A 15,261-nucleotide genomic window follows, 5' to 3' on the forward strand; every position below is an offset into this window, starting at 1 on the left:
GCAGGCAAGAGTCACCATTTTACACATTACGGCAGGCAAGTGTCCCCACTTTACACATTACGGCAGGCAAGTGTCCCCATTTTACACATTACGGCAGGCAAGTGTCCCCATTTGACACATAACTGCAGTCAAGAGTCCCCATTTTACACATTACGGCAGGCAAGTGTCCCCATTTTACACATTACGGCAGGCAAGAGTACCCATTGTACACATTACGGCAGGCAAGTGTCCCCATTTTACAAATTACTGCAGTCAAGAGTCCCCATTTTACACATTACGGCAGGCAAGTGTCCCCATTTTACATATTACGGCAGGCAAGTTTCCCCATTTTACACATTACGGTAGGCAAGAGTCCCAATTTTACACATTACGGCAGACAAGTGTCCCCATGTGACACTTTACAGCAGGCAAGTGACCATATTTAACACATTACGGCAGGTAAGTGATCCCATTTTACACATCACGGCAGGCAAGAGTCCCCATTTTACACATTACGGCAAGCAAGAGTTCCCATTTGACACATAACTGCAGTCAAGAGTCCCCATTTTACACAATACGGCAGGCAAGTGTCCCCATTTTACACATTACGGCAGGTAAGAGTACCCAATTTACACATTACGGCAGGCAAGTGTCCCCATTTTACACATTACGGCAGGCTATTGACCCCATTTTACACTTTAGAGCAGGCAAGAGTCACCATTTGACACATTATGGCAGGTAAGAGTCCCATTTTACACATTACGGCAAGCAAGTTTCCCAATTTTACAAATTACTGCTGGCAAGTTTCCCCATTTTACACATTACGGTAGGCAGGTGTCCCCATTTTACACATTATGACAGGCAAGTGTCCCCATTTTACACATTACAGCAGGCAAATGTCCCAATTTTACACATTACGGCAGGCAAGTGTCCCATTTTACACATTACGGCAGGCAAGTTTCCCCATTTTACACATTAAGGCAGGCAAGTGTCCCCATTTTACACAGTACGGCAGGCAAGTGTCCCCATTTTACACATTACAGCAGGCAAGTGTCCCCATTATACACATTACGGCAGGCAAGTGTCCCCATTTTACACATTACGGCAGGCAAGAGTCCCCATTTTACACATTACGGAAGGAAAGAGTCTCCATTTTACACATTACCGCAGGTAAGTGTCCCCATTTTACACATAATGGCAGGCAAGTTTCCCAAAATTACACATTACGGCAGGCAAGTGTCCCCATTTTACACATTACTGTAGGCAAGAGTACCCATTTTACACATTATGACAGGCAAGAGTCCCAATTCTACACATTATGGCAGGCAAGTGTCCCCATTTAAAACATTACGGCAGGCAAGTGTCCCAATTTTACACATTATGGCAGGTAAGTGTTCCCATTTTTCACAATACGGTAGGCAAGAATCCCCATTTTACACATTACAGCAGACAAGAGACCCCATTCTACACATTACGGCAGGCAAGTGTCCCCATTTTACACTTTACGGCAGGCAAGAGTCCCCTTTATAAACTTTACGGCAGGCAAGAGTCCCCATTTTACACATTACGGCAGGCAAGTGTCCCCATTTTACACATTACTGCAGACAAGTGTCCCCACTTTACACATCACGGCAGGCAAGTGACCCCATTCGACACATTACGGCATGCAAGTGACTCCATTTTACACATTACAACAGGCAAGAGTCGACATTTTACTAATTATGGCAGGCAAGAATCCCCTCTATACAGATAACGGCAGTAATTTTCCCCACTTTACACATAACGGCAGGCAAGTGTCCCCATTTTACACATTATGGCAGGTAAGTGTCCCCATTTTTCACATTACGGTAGGCAAGAGTCCTCATTTTACAAATTACAGCAGGCAAGAGACCCCATTCTACACATTACGGCAGGCAAGTGTCCCCATTTTACACTTTACGGCAGGCAAGAGTCCCCTTTATAAACATTACGGCAGGCAATTGTCCCCATTTTACACATTACAACAGGCAAGAGTCCCCTTTATAAACATTACGGCAGGCAAGAGTCCCCATTTTACACATTACGGCAGGCAAGTGTCCCCATTTTACACATTACTTCAGGCAAGAGTCACCATTTTACACATTACGGCAGGCAAGTGTCCCCACTTTACACATTACGGCAGGCAAGTGTCCCCATTTTACACATTACGGCAGGCAAGTGACCCCATTCGACACATTACGGCATGCTAGTGACCCCATTTTACACATTTCAACAGGCAAGAGTCGCTATTTTAATAATTACGGCAGGCGAGAATCCCGTCTATACAGATAACGGCAGCAATTTTCCCCATTTTACACATAACGGCAGGCAAGTGTCCCCATTTTACACATTACGGTAGGCAAGAGTACCCATTTTACACATTATGACAGGCAAGAGTCCCAATTCTACACATTATGGCAGGCAAGTGTCCCCATTTAAAACATTACGGCAGGCAAGTGTCCCCATTTTACACATTATGGCAGGCAAGAGTCCCAATTCTACACATTATGGCAGGCAAGTGTCCCCATTTAAAACATTACGGCAGGCAAGTGTCCCCATTTTACACATTACTGCAGACAAGTGTCCCCATTTTACACATTACGGCAGGCAAGTGACCCCATTCAACACATTACGGCATGCAAGTGACCCCATTTTACACATTACAACAGGCAAGAGTTGCCATTTTACTAATTACGGCAGGCAAGAATCCCCTCTATACAGATAACGGCAGTAATTTTCCCCATTTTACACATAACGGCAGGCAAGTGTCCCCATTTTACACATTATGGCAGGCAAGTGTCCCCATTTTACACATTACGGCAGGCAAGTGTCCCCATTTTACACATTACGGCAGGCAAGAGTCCCCATTTTACACATTACGGAAGGAAAGAGTCTCCATTTTACACATTACCGCAGGTAAGTGTCCCCATTTTACACATAATGGCAAGCAAGTTTCCCAATATTACACATTACGGCAGGCAAGTGTCCCCATTTTACACATTACGGTAGGCAAGAGTACCCATTTTACACATTATGACAGGCAAGAGTCCCAATTCTACACATTATGGCAGGCAAGTGTCCCCATTTTACACATTATGGCAGGCAAGTGTCCCCATTTTACACATTACGGCAGGCAAGTGTCCCCATTTTACACATTACGGCAGGCAAGAGTCCCCATTTTACACATTACGGAAGGAAAGAGTCTCCATTTTACACATTACCGCAGGTAAGTGTCCCCATTTTACACATAATGGCAGGCAAGTTTCCCAATATTACACATTACGGCAGGCAAGTGTCCCCATTTTACACATTACGGTAGGCAAGAGTACCCATTTTACACATTATGACAGGCAAGAGTCCCAATTCTACACATTATGGCAGGCAAGTGTCCCCATTTAAAACATTACGGCAGGCAAGTGTCCCCATTTTACACATTATGGCAGGTAAGTGTCCCCATTTTTCACATTACGGTAGGCAAGAGTCCCCATTTTACACATTACAGCAGGCAAGAGACCCCATTCTACACATTACGGCAGGCAAGTGTCCCCATTTTACACTTTACGGCAGGCAAGAGTCCCCTTTATAAACATTACGGCAGGCAAGAGTCGCCATTTTACACATTACGGCAGGCAAGTGTCCCCATTTTACACATTACTGCAGGCAAGTGTCCGCATTTTACACATTACAGCAGGCAAGTGACTCCATTCGACACATTACGGCATGCAAGTGACCCCATTTTACACATTTCAACAGGCAAGAGTCGCCATTTTAATAATTACGGCAGGCGAGAATCCCGTCTATACAGATAACGGCAGCAATTTTCCCCATTTTACACATTACGGCAGGCAAGTGTCCCCATTTTACACATTACGGTAGGCAAGAGTACCCATTTTACCCATTATGACAGGCAAGAGTCCCCTTTATAAACATTACGGCAGGCAAGAGTCCCCATTTTACACATTACGGCAGGCAAGTGTCCCCATTTAAAACATTACGGCAGGCAAGTGTCCCCATTTTACACTTTACGGCAGGCAAGAGTCCCCTTTATAAACATTACGGCAGGCAAGAGTCCCCATTTTACACATTACGGCAGGCAAGTGTCCCCATTTTACACATTACGGCAGGCAAGTGACCCCATTCGACACATTACGGCATGCAAGTGACCCCATTTTACACATTACAACAGGTAAGAGTCGCCATTTTACTAATTACGGCAGGCAAGAATCCCCTCTATACAGATAACGGCAGTAATTTTCCCCATTTTACACATAACAGCAGGCAAGTGTCCCCATTTTACACATTATGGCAGGCAAGTGTCCCCATTTTACACATTACGGCAGGCAAGTGTCCCCATTTTACACATTACGGCAGGCAAGAGTCCCCATTTTACACATTACGGAAGGAAAGAGTCTCCATTTTACACATTACCGCAGGTAAGTGTCCCCATTTTACACATAATGGCAGGCAAGTTTCCCAATATTACACATTACGGCAGGCAAGTGTCCCCATTTTACACATTACGGTAGGCAAGAGTACCCATTTTACACATTATGGCAGGCAAGTGTCCCAATTCTACACATTAAGGCAGGCAAGAGTCCCCATTTTACACATTACAGCAGGCAAGAGACCCCATTCTACACATTACGGCAGGCAAGTGTCCCCATTTTACACTTTACGGCAGGCAAGAGTCCCCTTTATAAACATTACGGCAGGCAAGAGTCTCCATTTTACACATTACGGCAGGCAAGTGTCCCCATTTTACACATTACTGCAGACAAGTGTCCCCATTTTACACATTACGGCAGGCAAGTGACCCCATTCGACACATTACGGCATGCAAGTGACCCCATTTTACACATTACAACAGGCAAGAGTCCCCATTTTACTAATTACGGCAGGCAAGAATCCCCTCTAAACAGATAACGGCAGTAATTTTCCCCATTTTACACATTATGGCAGGCAAGTGTCCCCATTTTACACATTATGGCAGGCAAGTGTCCCCATTTTACACATTACGGCAGGCAAGAGTCCCCATTTTACACATTACGGAAGGAAAGAGTCTCCATTTTACACATTACCGCAGGTAAGTGTCCCCATTTTACACATAATGGCAGGCAAGTTTCCCAATATTACACATTACGGCAGGCAAGTGTCCCCATTTTACACATTACTGTAGGCAAGAGTACCCATTTTACACATTATGACAGGCAAGAGTCCCAATTCTACACATTATGGCAGGCAAGTGTCCCCATTTAAAACATTACGGCAGGCAAGTGTCCCCATTTTACACATTATGGCAGGTAAGTGTCCCCATTTTTCACATTACGGTAGGCAAGAATCCCCATTTTACACATTACAGCAGGCAAGAGACCCCATTCTACACATTACGGCAGGCAAGTGTCCCCATTTTACACTTTACGGCAGGCAAGAGTCCCCTTTATAAACATTACGGCAGGCAAGAGTCCCCATTTTACACATTACGGCAGGCAAGTGTCCCCATTTTACACATTACGGCAGGCAAGTGACCCCATTCGACACATTACGGCATGCAAGTGACCCCATTTTACACATTACAACAGGCAAGAGTCGCCATTTTACTAATTACGGCAGGCAAGAATCCCCTCTATACAGATTACGGCAGTAATTTTCCCCATTTTACACATAACGGCAGGCAAGTGTCCCCATTTTACACATTATGGCAGGCAAGTGTCCCCATTTTACACATTACGGCAGGCAAGTGTCCCCATTTTACACATTACGGCAGGCAAGAGTCCCCATTTTACACATTAGGAAGGAAATAGTCTCCATTTTACACATTACCGCAGGTAAGTGTCCCCATTTTACACATAATGGCAGGCAAGTTTCCCAATATTACACATTACGGCAGGCAAGTGTCCCCATTTTACACATTACGGTAGGCAAGAGTACCCATTTTACACATTATGGCAGGCAAGTGTCCCAATTCTACACATTAAGGCAGGCAAGTGTCCCCATTTAAAACATTACGGCAGGCAAGTGTCCCCATTTTACACATTATGGCAGGTAAGTGTCCCCATTTTTCACATTACGGTAGGCAAGAGTCCCCATTTTACACATTACAGCAGGCAAGAGACCCCATTCTACACATTACGGCAGGCAAGTGTCCCCATTTTACACTTTACGGCAGGCAAGAGTCCCCTTTATAAACATTACGGCAGGCAAGAGTCTCCATTTTACACATTACGGCAGGCAAGTGTCCCCATTTTACACATTACTGCAGACAAGTGTCCCCATTTTACACATTACGGCAGGCAAGTGACCCCATTCGACACATTACGGCATGCAAGTGACCCCATTTTACACATTACAACAGGCAAGAGTCCCCATTTTACTAATTACGGCAGGCAAGAATCCCCTCTAAACAGATAACGGCAGTAATTTTCCCCATTTTACACATTATGGCAGGCAAGTGTCCCCATTTTACACATTATGGCAGGCAAGTGTCCCCATTTTACACATTACGGCAGGCAAGAGTCCCCATTTTACACATTACGGAAGGAAAGAGTCTCCATTTTACACATTACCGCAGGTAAGTGTCCCCATTTTACACATAATGGCAGGCAAGTTTCCCAATATTACACATTACGGCAGGCAAGTGTCCCCATTTTACACATTACGGTAGGCAAGAGTTGCCATTTTACTAATTACGGCAGGCAAGAATCCCCTCTGTACAGATAACGGCAGCAATTTTCCCCATTTTACACATAACGGCAGGCAAGTGTCCCCATTTTACACATTATGGCAGGCAAGTGTCCCCATTTTTCACATTACGGTAGGCAAGAGTCCCCATTTTACACATTACAGCAGGCAAGAGACCCCATTCTACACATTACGGCAGGCAAGTGTCCCCATTTTACACTTTACGGCAGGCAAGAGTCCCCATTTTACACATTACGGCAGGCAAGTGTCCCCATTCTACACATTACGGCAGGCAAGTGTCCCCATTTTACACTTTACGGCAGGCAAGTGTCTCCATTTTACACAAACGGTAGGCAAGTGTCCCCATTTTACACATTATGGCAGGCTATTTACCCCATTTTACACTTTACAGCAGGCAAGAGTCACCATTTGACACATTATGGCAGGTAAGAGTCCCATTTTACACATTACGGCAGGCAAGTTTCCCAATTTTACACATTACTGCTGGCAAGTTTACCCATTTTACACATTACGGCAGGCAGATGTCCCCATTTTACACATTACGGCAGGCAAGTGTCCCCATTTTACACATTACAGCAGGCAAATGTCCCAATTTTACACATTATGGCAGGCAAGTGTCCCATTTTACACATTATGGCAGGCAAGTTTCCTCATTTTACACATTAAGGCAGGCAAGTGTCCCCATTTTACACAGTACGGCAGGCAAGTGTCCCTATTTTACACATTACGGCAGGCAAGTGTCCCCATTTTTCACATTACGGTAGGCAAGAGTCCCCATTTTACACATTACAGCAGGCAAGTGTCCCCATTTTACACATTACGACAGGCAAGAGTCCCCATTTTACACATTACGGAAGGAAAGAGTCTCCATTTTACATATTACCGCAGGTAAGTGTCTCCATTTTACACATAATGGCAGGCAAGTGTCCCCATTTTACATATTACGGCAGGCAAGTTTCCCCATTTTACACATTAAGGCAGGCAAGTGTCCCCATTTTACACAGTACGGCAGGCAAGTGTCCCTATTTTACACATTACGGCAGGCAAGTGTCCCCATTTTTCACATTACGGTAGGCAAGAGTCCCCATTTTACACATTACAGCAGGCAAGTGTCCCCATTTTACACATTATGACAGGCAAGAGTCCCCATTTTACACATTACGGAAGGAAAGAGTCTCCATTTTACATATTACCGCAGGTAAGTGTCTCAATTTTACACATAATGGCAGGCAAGTTTCCCAATATTACACATTACGGCAGGCAAGTGTCCCCATTTTACACATTACGGCAGGTAAGTGATCCCATTTTACACATCACGGCAGGCAAGAGTCCCCATTTTACACATTACGGCAGGCAAGAGTTCCCATATGACACATAACTGCAGTCAAGAGTCCCCATTTTACACATTATGGCAGGCAAGTGTCCCCATTTTACACATTACGGCAGGCAAGAGTCCCCATTTTAAACATAACTGCAGTCAAGTGTCCCCATCTTACAAATTACGGCAGGCAAGTGTCCCCATTTTAAACATAACTGCAGTCAAGAGTCCCCATTTTACACATTACGGCAGGCTATTGACCCCATTTTACACTTTACAGCAGGCAAGAGTCACCATTTGACACATTATGGCAGGTAAGAGTCCCATTTTACACATTACGGCAGGCAAGTTTCCCAATTTTACACATTACTGCTGGCAAGTTTCCCCATTTTACACATTACGGCAGGCAGATGTCCCCATTTTACACATTACGGCAGGCAAGTGTCCCCATTTTACACATTACAGCAGGCAAATGTCCCAATTTTACACATTACGGCAGGCAAGTGTCCCATTTTACACATTATGGCAGGCAAGTTTCCCCATTTTACACATTAAGGCAGGCAAATTTCCCCATTTTACACAGTACGGCAGGCAAGTGTCCCTATTTTACACATTACGGCAGGCAAGTGTCCCCATTTTACACATTACGGCAGGCAAGTGTCCCCATTTTACACATTACGGCAGGCAAGAGTCCCCATTTTACACGTTACGGAAGGAAAGAGTCTCCATTTTACACATTACCGCAGGTAAGTGTCCCCATTTTACACATAATGGCAGGCAAGTTTCCCAATATTACACATTACGGCAGGCAAGTGTCCCCATTTTACACATTACGGTAGGCAAGAGTACCCATTTTACACATTATGACAGGCAAGCGTCCCAATTCTACACATTATGGCAGGCAAGTGTCCCCATTTAAAACATTACGGCAGGCAAGTGTCCCCATTTTACACATTATGGCAGGTAAGTGTCCCCATTTTTCACATTACGGTAGGCAAGAGTCCCCATTTTACACATTACAGCAGGCAAGAGACCCCATTCTACACATTACGTCAGGCAAGTGTCCCCATTTTACACTTTACGGCAGGCAAGAGTCCCCTTTATAAACATTACGGCAGGCAAGAGTCCCCATTTTACACATTACGGCAGGCAAGTGTCCCCATTTTACACATTACTGCAGGCAAGTGTCCCCATTTTACACATTACGGCAGGCAAGTGACCCCATTTTACACATTACAACAGGCAAGAGTCGCCATTTTAATAATTACGGCAGGCAAGAATCCCCTCTATACAGATAACGGCAGCAATTTTCCCCATTTTACACATAACGGCAGGCAAGTGTCCCCATTTTACACATTACGGTAGGCAAGAGTACCCATTTTACACATTACGGCAGGCAAGTGTCCCCATTTTACACCTTACGGCAGGCAAGAGTCCCCATTTTACACGTTACGGAAGGAAAGAGTCTCCATTTTACACATTACCGCAGGTAAGTGTCCCCATTTTACACATAATGGCAGGCAAGTTTCCCAATATTACACATTACGGCAGGCAAGTGTCCCCATTTTACACATTACGGTAGGCAAGAGTACCCATTTTACACATTATGACAGGCAAGCGTCCCAATTCTACACATTATGGCAGGCAAGTGTCCCCATTTAAAACATTACGGCAGGCAAGTGTCCCCATTTTACACATTATGGCAGGTAAGTGTCCCCATTTTTCACATTACGGTAGGCAAGAGTCCCCATTTTACACATTACAGCAGGCAAGAGACCCCATTCTACACATTACGTTAGGCAAGTGTCCCCATTTTACACTTTACGGCAGGCAAGAGTCCCCTTTATAAACATTACGGCAGGCAAGAGTCCCCATTTTACACATTACGGCAGGCAAGTGTCCCCATTTTACACATTACTGCAGGCAAGTGTCCCCATTTTACACATTACGGCAGGCAAGTGACACCATTCGACACATTACGGCATGCAAGTGACCCCATTTTACACATTACAACAGGCAAGAGTCGCCATTTTAATAATTACGGCAGGCAAGAATCCCCTCTATAAAGATAACGGCAGCAATTTTCCCCATTTTACACATAACGGCAGGCAAGTGTCCCCATTTTACACATTACGGTAGGCAAGAGTACCCATTTTACACATTATGACAGGCAAGAGTCCCAATTCTACACATTATGGCAGGCAAGTGTCCCCATTTAAAACATTACGGCAGGCAAGTGTCCCCATTTTACACATTATGGCAGGCAAGTGTCCCCATTTTTCACATTACGGTAGGAGAGAGTCCCCATTTTACACATTACAGCAGGCAAGAGACCCCATTCTACACATTACGGCAGGCAAGTGTCCCCATTTTACACTTTACGGTAGGCAAGAGTCCCCTTTATAAACATTACGGCAGGCAAGAGTCCCCATTTTACACATTACGGCAGGCAAGTGTCCCCATTTTACACATTACTGCAGGCAAGAGTCCCCTTTATAAACATTACGGCAGGCAAGAGTCCCCATTTTACACATTACGGCAGGCAAGTGTCCCCATTTTACACATTACTGCAGGCAAGAGTCACCATTTTACACACTACGGCAGGCAAGTGTCCCCATTTTACATATTACAGCAGGCAAGTTTCCCCATTTTACACATTAAGGTAGGCAAGAGTCCCCATTTTACACATTACGGCAGACAAGTGTCCCCATGTGACACTTTATAGCAGGCAAGTGACCCCATTTAACACATTACGGCAGGTAAGTGATCCCATTTTACACATCACGGCAGGCAAGAGTCCCCATTTTACACATTACGGCAGGCAAGAGTTCCCATATGACACATAACTGCTGTCAAGAGTCCCCATTTTACACATTACGGCAGGCAAGTGTCCCCATTTTACACATTACGGCAGGCAAGAGTCCCCATTTTAAACATAACTGCAGTCAAGTGTCCCCATCTTACACATTACGGCAGGCAAGTGTCCCCATTTTAAACATAACTGCAGTCAAGAGTCCCCATTTTACACATTACGGCAGGCTATTGACCCCATTTTACACTTTACAGCAGGCAAGAGTCACCATTTGACACATTATGGCAGGTAAGAGTCCCATTTTACACATTACGGCAGGCAAGTTTCCCAATTTTACACATTACTGCTGGCAAATTTCCCCATTTTACACATTACGGCAGGCAGATGTCCCCATTTTACACATTACGGCAGGCAAGTGTCACCATTTTACACATTACAGCAGGCAAATGTCCCAATTTTACACATTACGGCAGGCAAGTGTCCCATTTTACACATTATGGCAGGCAAGTTTCCCCATTTTACACATTAAGGCAGGCAAGTGTCCCCATTTTACACAGTACGGCAGGCAAGTGTCCCTATTTTACACATTACGGCAGGCAAGTGTCCCCATTTTACACATCACGGCAGGCAAGAGTCCCCATTTTAGACGTTACGGAAGGAAAGAGTCTCCATTTTACACATTACCGCAGGTAAGTGTCCCCATTTTACACATAATGGCAGGCAAGTTTCCCAATATTACACATTACGGCAGGCAAGTGTCCCCATTTTACACATTACGGTAGGCAAGAGTACCCATTTTAAACATTATGACAGGCAAGCGTCCCAATTCTACACATTATGGCAGGCAAGTGTCCCCATTTAAAACATTACGGCAGGCAAGTGTCCCCATTTTACACATTATGGCAGGCAAGTGTACCCATTTTTCACATTACGGTAGGCAAGAGTCCCCATTTTACACATTACAGCAGGCAAGAGACCCCATTCTACACATTACGTCAGGCAAGTGTCCCCATTTTACACTTTACGGCAGGCAAGAGTCCCCTTTATAAACATTACGGCAGGCAAGAGTCCCCATTTTACACATTACGGCAGGCAAGTGTCCCCATTTTACACATTACTGCAGGCAAGTGTCCCCATTTTACACATTACGGTAGGCAAGTGACCCCATTCGACACATTATGGCATGCAAGTGACCCCATTTTACACATTACAACAGGCAAGAGTCGCCATTTTAATAATTACGGCAGGCAAGAATCCCCTCTATACAGATAACGGCAGCAATTTTCCCCATTTTACACATAACGGCAGGCAAGTGTCCCCATTTTACACATTACGGTAGGCAAGAGTACCCATTTTACACATTATGACAGGCAAGAGTCCCAATTCTACACATTATGGCAGGCAAGTGTCCCCATTTAAAACATTACGGCAGGCAAGTGTCCCCATTTTACACATTATGGCAGGCAAGTGTCCCCATTTTTCACATTACAGCAGGCAAGAGACCCCATTCTACACATTACGGCAGGCAAGTGTCCCCATTTTACACTTTACGGCAGGCAAGTGTCTCCATTTTACACAAACGGTAGGCAAGTGTCCCCATTTTACACATTATGGCAGGCTATTGACCCCATTTTACACTTTACAGCAGGCAAGAGTCACCATTTGACACATTATGGCAGGCAAGTGTCCCCATTTTACACATTACGGTAGGCAAGAGTACCCATTTTACACATTATGACAGGCAAGAGTCCCAATTCTACACATTATGGCAGGCAAGTGTCCCCATTTTACACATTATGGCAGGCAAGTGTCCCCATTTTACACATAACGGCAGGCAAGTGTCCCCATTTTACACATTACGGTAGGCAAGAGTACCCATTTTACACATTATGACAGGCAAGAGTCCCAATTCTACACATTATGGCAGGCAAGTGTCCCCATTTAAAACATTACGGCAGGCAAGTGTCCCCATTCTACACATTACGGCAGGCAAGTGTCCCCATTTTACACTTTACGGCAGGCAAGTGTCTCCATTTTACACAAACGGTAGGCAAGTGTCCCCATTTTACACATTATGGCAGGCTATTTACCCCATTTTACACTTTACAGCAGGCAAGAGTCACCATTTGACACATTATGGCAGGTAAGAGTCCCATTTTACACATTACGGCAGGCAAGTTTCCCAATTTTACACATTACTGCTGGCAAGTTTACCCATTTTACACATTACGGCAGGCAGATGTCCCCATTTTACACATTACGGCAGGCAAGTGTCCCCATTTTACACATTACAGCAGGCAAATGTCCCAATTTTACACATTATGGCAGGCAAGTGTCCCATTTTACACATTATGGCAGGCAAGTTTCCTCATTTTACACATTAAGGCAGGCAAGTGTCCCCATTTTACACAGTACGGCAGGCAAGTGTCCCTATTTTACACATTACGGCAGGCAAGTGTCCCCATTTTTCACATTACGGTAGGCAAGAGTCCCCATTTTACACATTACAGCAGGCAAGTGTCCCCATTTTACACATTACGACAGGCAAGAGTCCCCATTTTACACATTACGGAAGGAAAGAGTCTCCATTTTACATATTACCGCAGGTAAGTGTCTCCATTTTACACATAATGGCAGGCAAGTGTCCCCATTTTACATATTACGGCAGGCAAGTTTCCCCATTTTACACATTAAGGCAGGCAAGTGTCCCCATTTTACACAGTACGGCAGGCAAGTGTCCCTATTTTACACATTACGGCAGGCAAGTGTCCCCATTTTTCACATTACGGTAGGCAAGAGTCCCCATTTTACACATTACAGCAGGCAAGTGTCCCCATTTTACACATTATGACAGGCAAGAGTCCCCATTTTACACATTACGGAAGGAAAGAGTCTCCATTTTACATATTACCGCAGGTAAGTGTCTCAATTTTACACATAATGGCAGGCAAGTTTCCCAATATTACACATTACGGCAGGCAAGTGTCCCCATTTTACACATTACGGCAGGTAAGTGATCCCATTTTACACATCACGGCAGGCAAGAGTCCCCATTTTACACATTACGGCAGGCAAGAGTTCCCATATGACACATAACTGCAGTCAAGAGTCCCCATTTTACACATTATGGCAGGCAAGTGTCCCCATTTTACACATTACGGCAGGCAAGAGTCCCCATTTTAAACATAACTGCAGTCAAGTGTCCCCATCTTACAAATTACGGCAGGCAAGTGTCCCCATTTTAAACATAACTGCAGTCAAGAGTCCCCATTTTACACATTACGGCAGGCTATTGACCCCATTTTACACTTTACAGCAGGCAAGAGTCACCATTTGACACATTATGGCAGGTAAGAGTCCCATTTTACACATTACGGCAGGCAAGTTTCCCAATTTTACACATTACTGCTGGCAAGTTTCCCCATTTTACACATTACGGCAGGCAGATGTCCCCATTTTACACATTACGGCAGGCAAGTGTCCCCATTTTACACATTACAGCAGGCAAATGTCCCAATTTTACACATTACGGCAGGCAAGTGTCCCATTTTACACATTATGGCAGGCAAGTTTCCCCATTTTACACATTAAGGCAGGCAAATTTCCCCATTTTACACAGTACGGCAGGCAAGTGTCCCTATTTTACACATTACGGCAGGCAAGTGTCCCCATTTTACACATTACGGCAGGCAAGTGTCCCCATTTTACACATTACGGCAGGCAAGAGTCCCCATTTTACACGTTACGGAAGGAAAGAGTCTCCATTTTACACATTACCGCAGGTAAGTGTCCCCATTTTACACATAATGGCAGGCAAGTTTCCCAATATTACACATTACGGCAGGCAAGTGTCCCCATTTTACACATTACGGTAGGCAAGAGTACCCATTTTACACATTATGACAGGCAAGCGTCCCAATTCTACACATTATGGCAGGCAAGTGTCCCCATTTAAAACATTACGGCAGGCAAGTGTCCCCATTTTACACATTATGGCAGGTAAGTGTCCCCATTTTTCACATTACGGTAGGCAAGAGTCCCCATTTTACACATTACAGCAGGCAAGAGACCCCATTCTACACATTACGTCAGGCAAGTGTCCCCATTTTACACTTTACGGCAGGCAAGAGTCCCCTTTATAAACATTACGGCAGGCAAGAGTCCCCATTTTACACATTACGGCAGGCAAGTGTCCCCATTTTACACATTACTGCAGGCAAGTGTCCCCATTTTACACATTACGGCAGGCAAGTGACCCCATTTTACACATTACAACAGGCAAGAGTCGCCATTTTAATAATTACGGCAGGCAAGAATCCCCTCTATACAGATAACGGCAGCAATTTTCCCCATTTTACACATAACGGCAGGCAAGTGTCCCCATTTTACACATTACGGTAGGCAAGAGTACCCATTTTACACATTACGGCAGGCA

This window comes from Pseudophryne corroboree, chromosome 2 (genome assembly GCF_028390025.1).
Source record: "Pseudophryne corroboree isolate aPseCor3 chromosome 2, aPseCor3.hap2, whole genome shotgun sequence".
Classification (NCBI taxonomy): Eukaryota; Metazoa; Chordata; class Amphibia; order Anura; family Myobatrachidae; genus Pseudophryne; species Pseudophryne corroboree.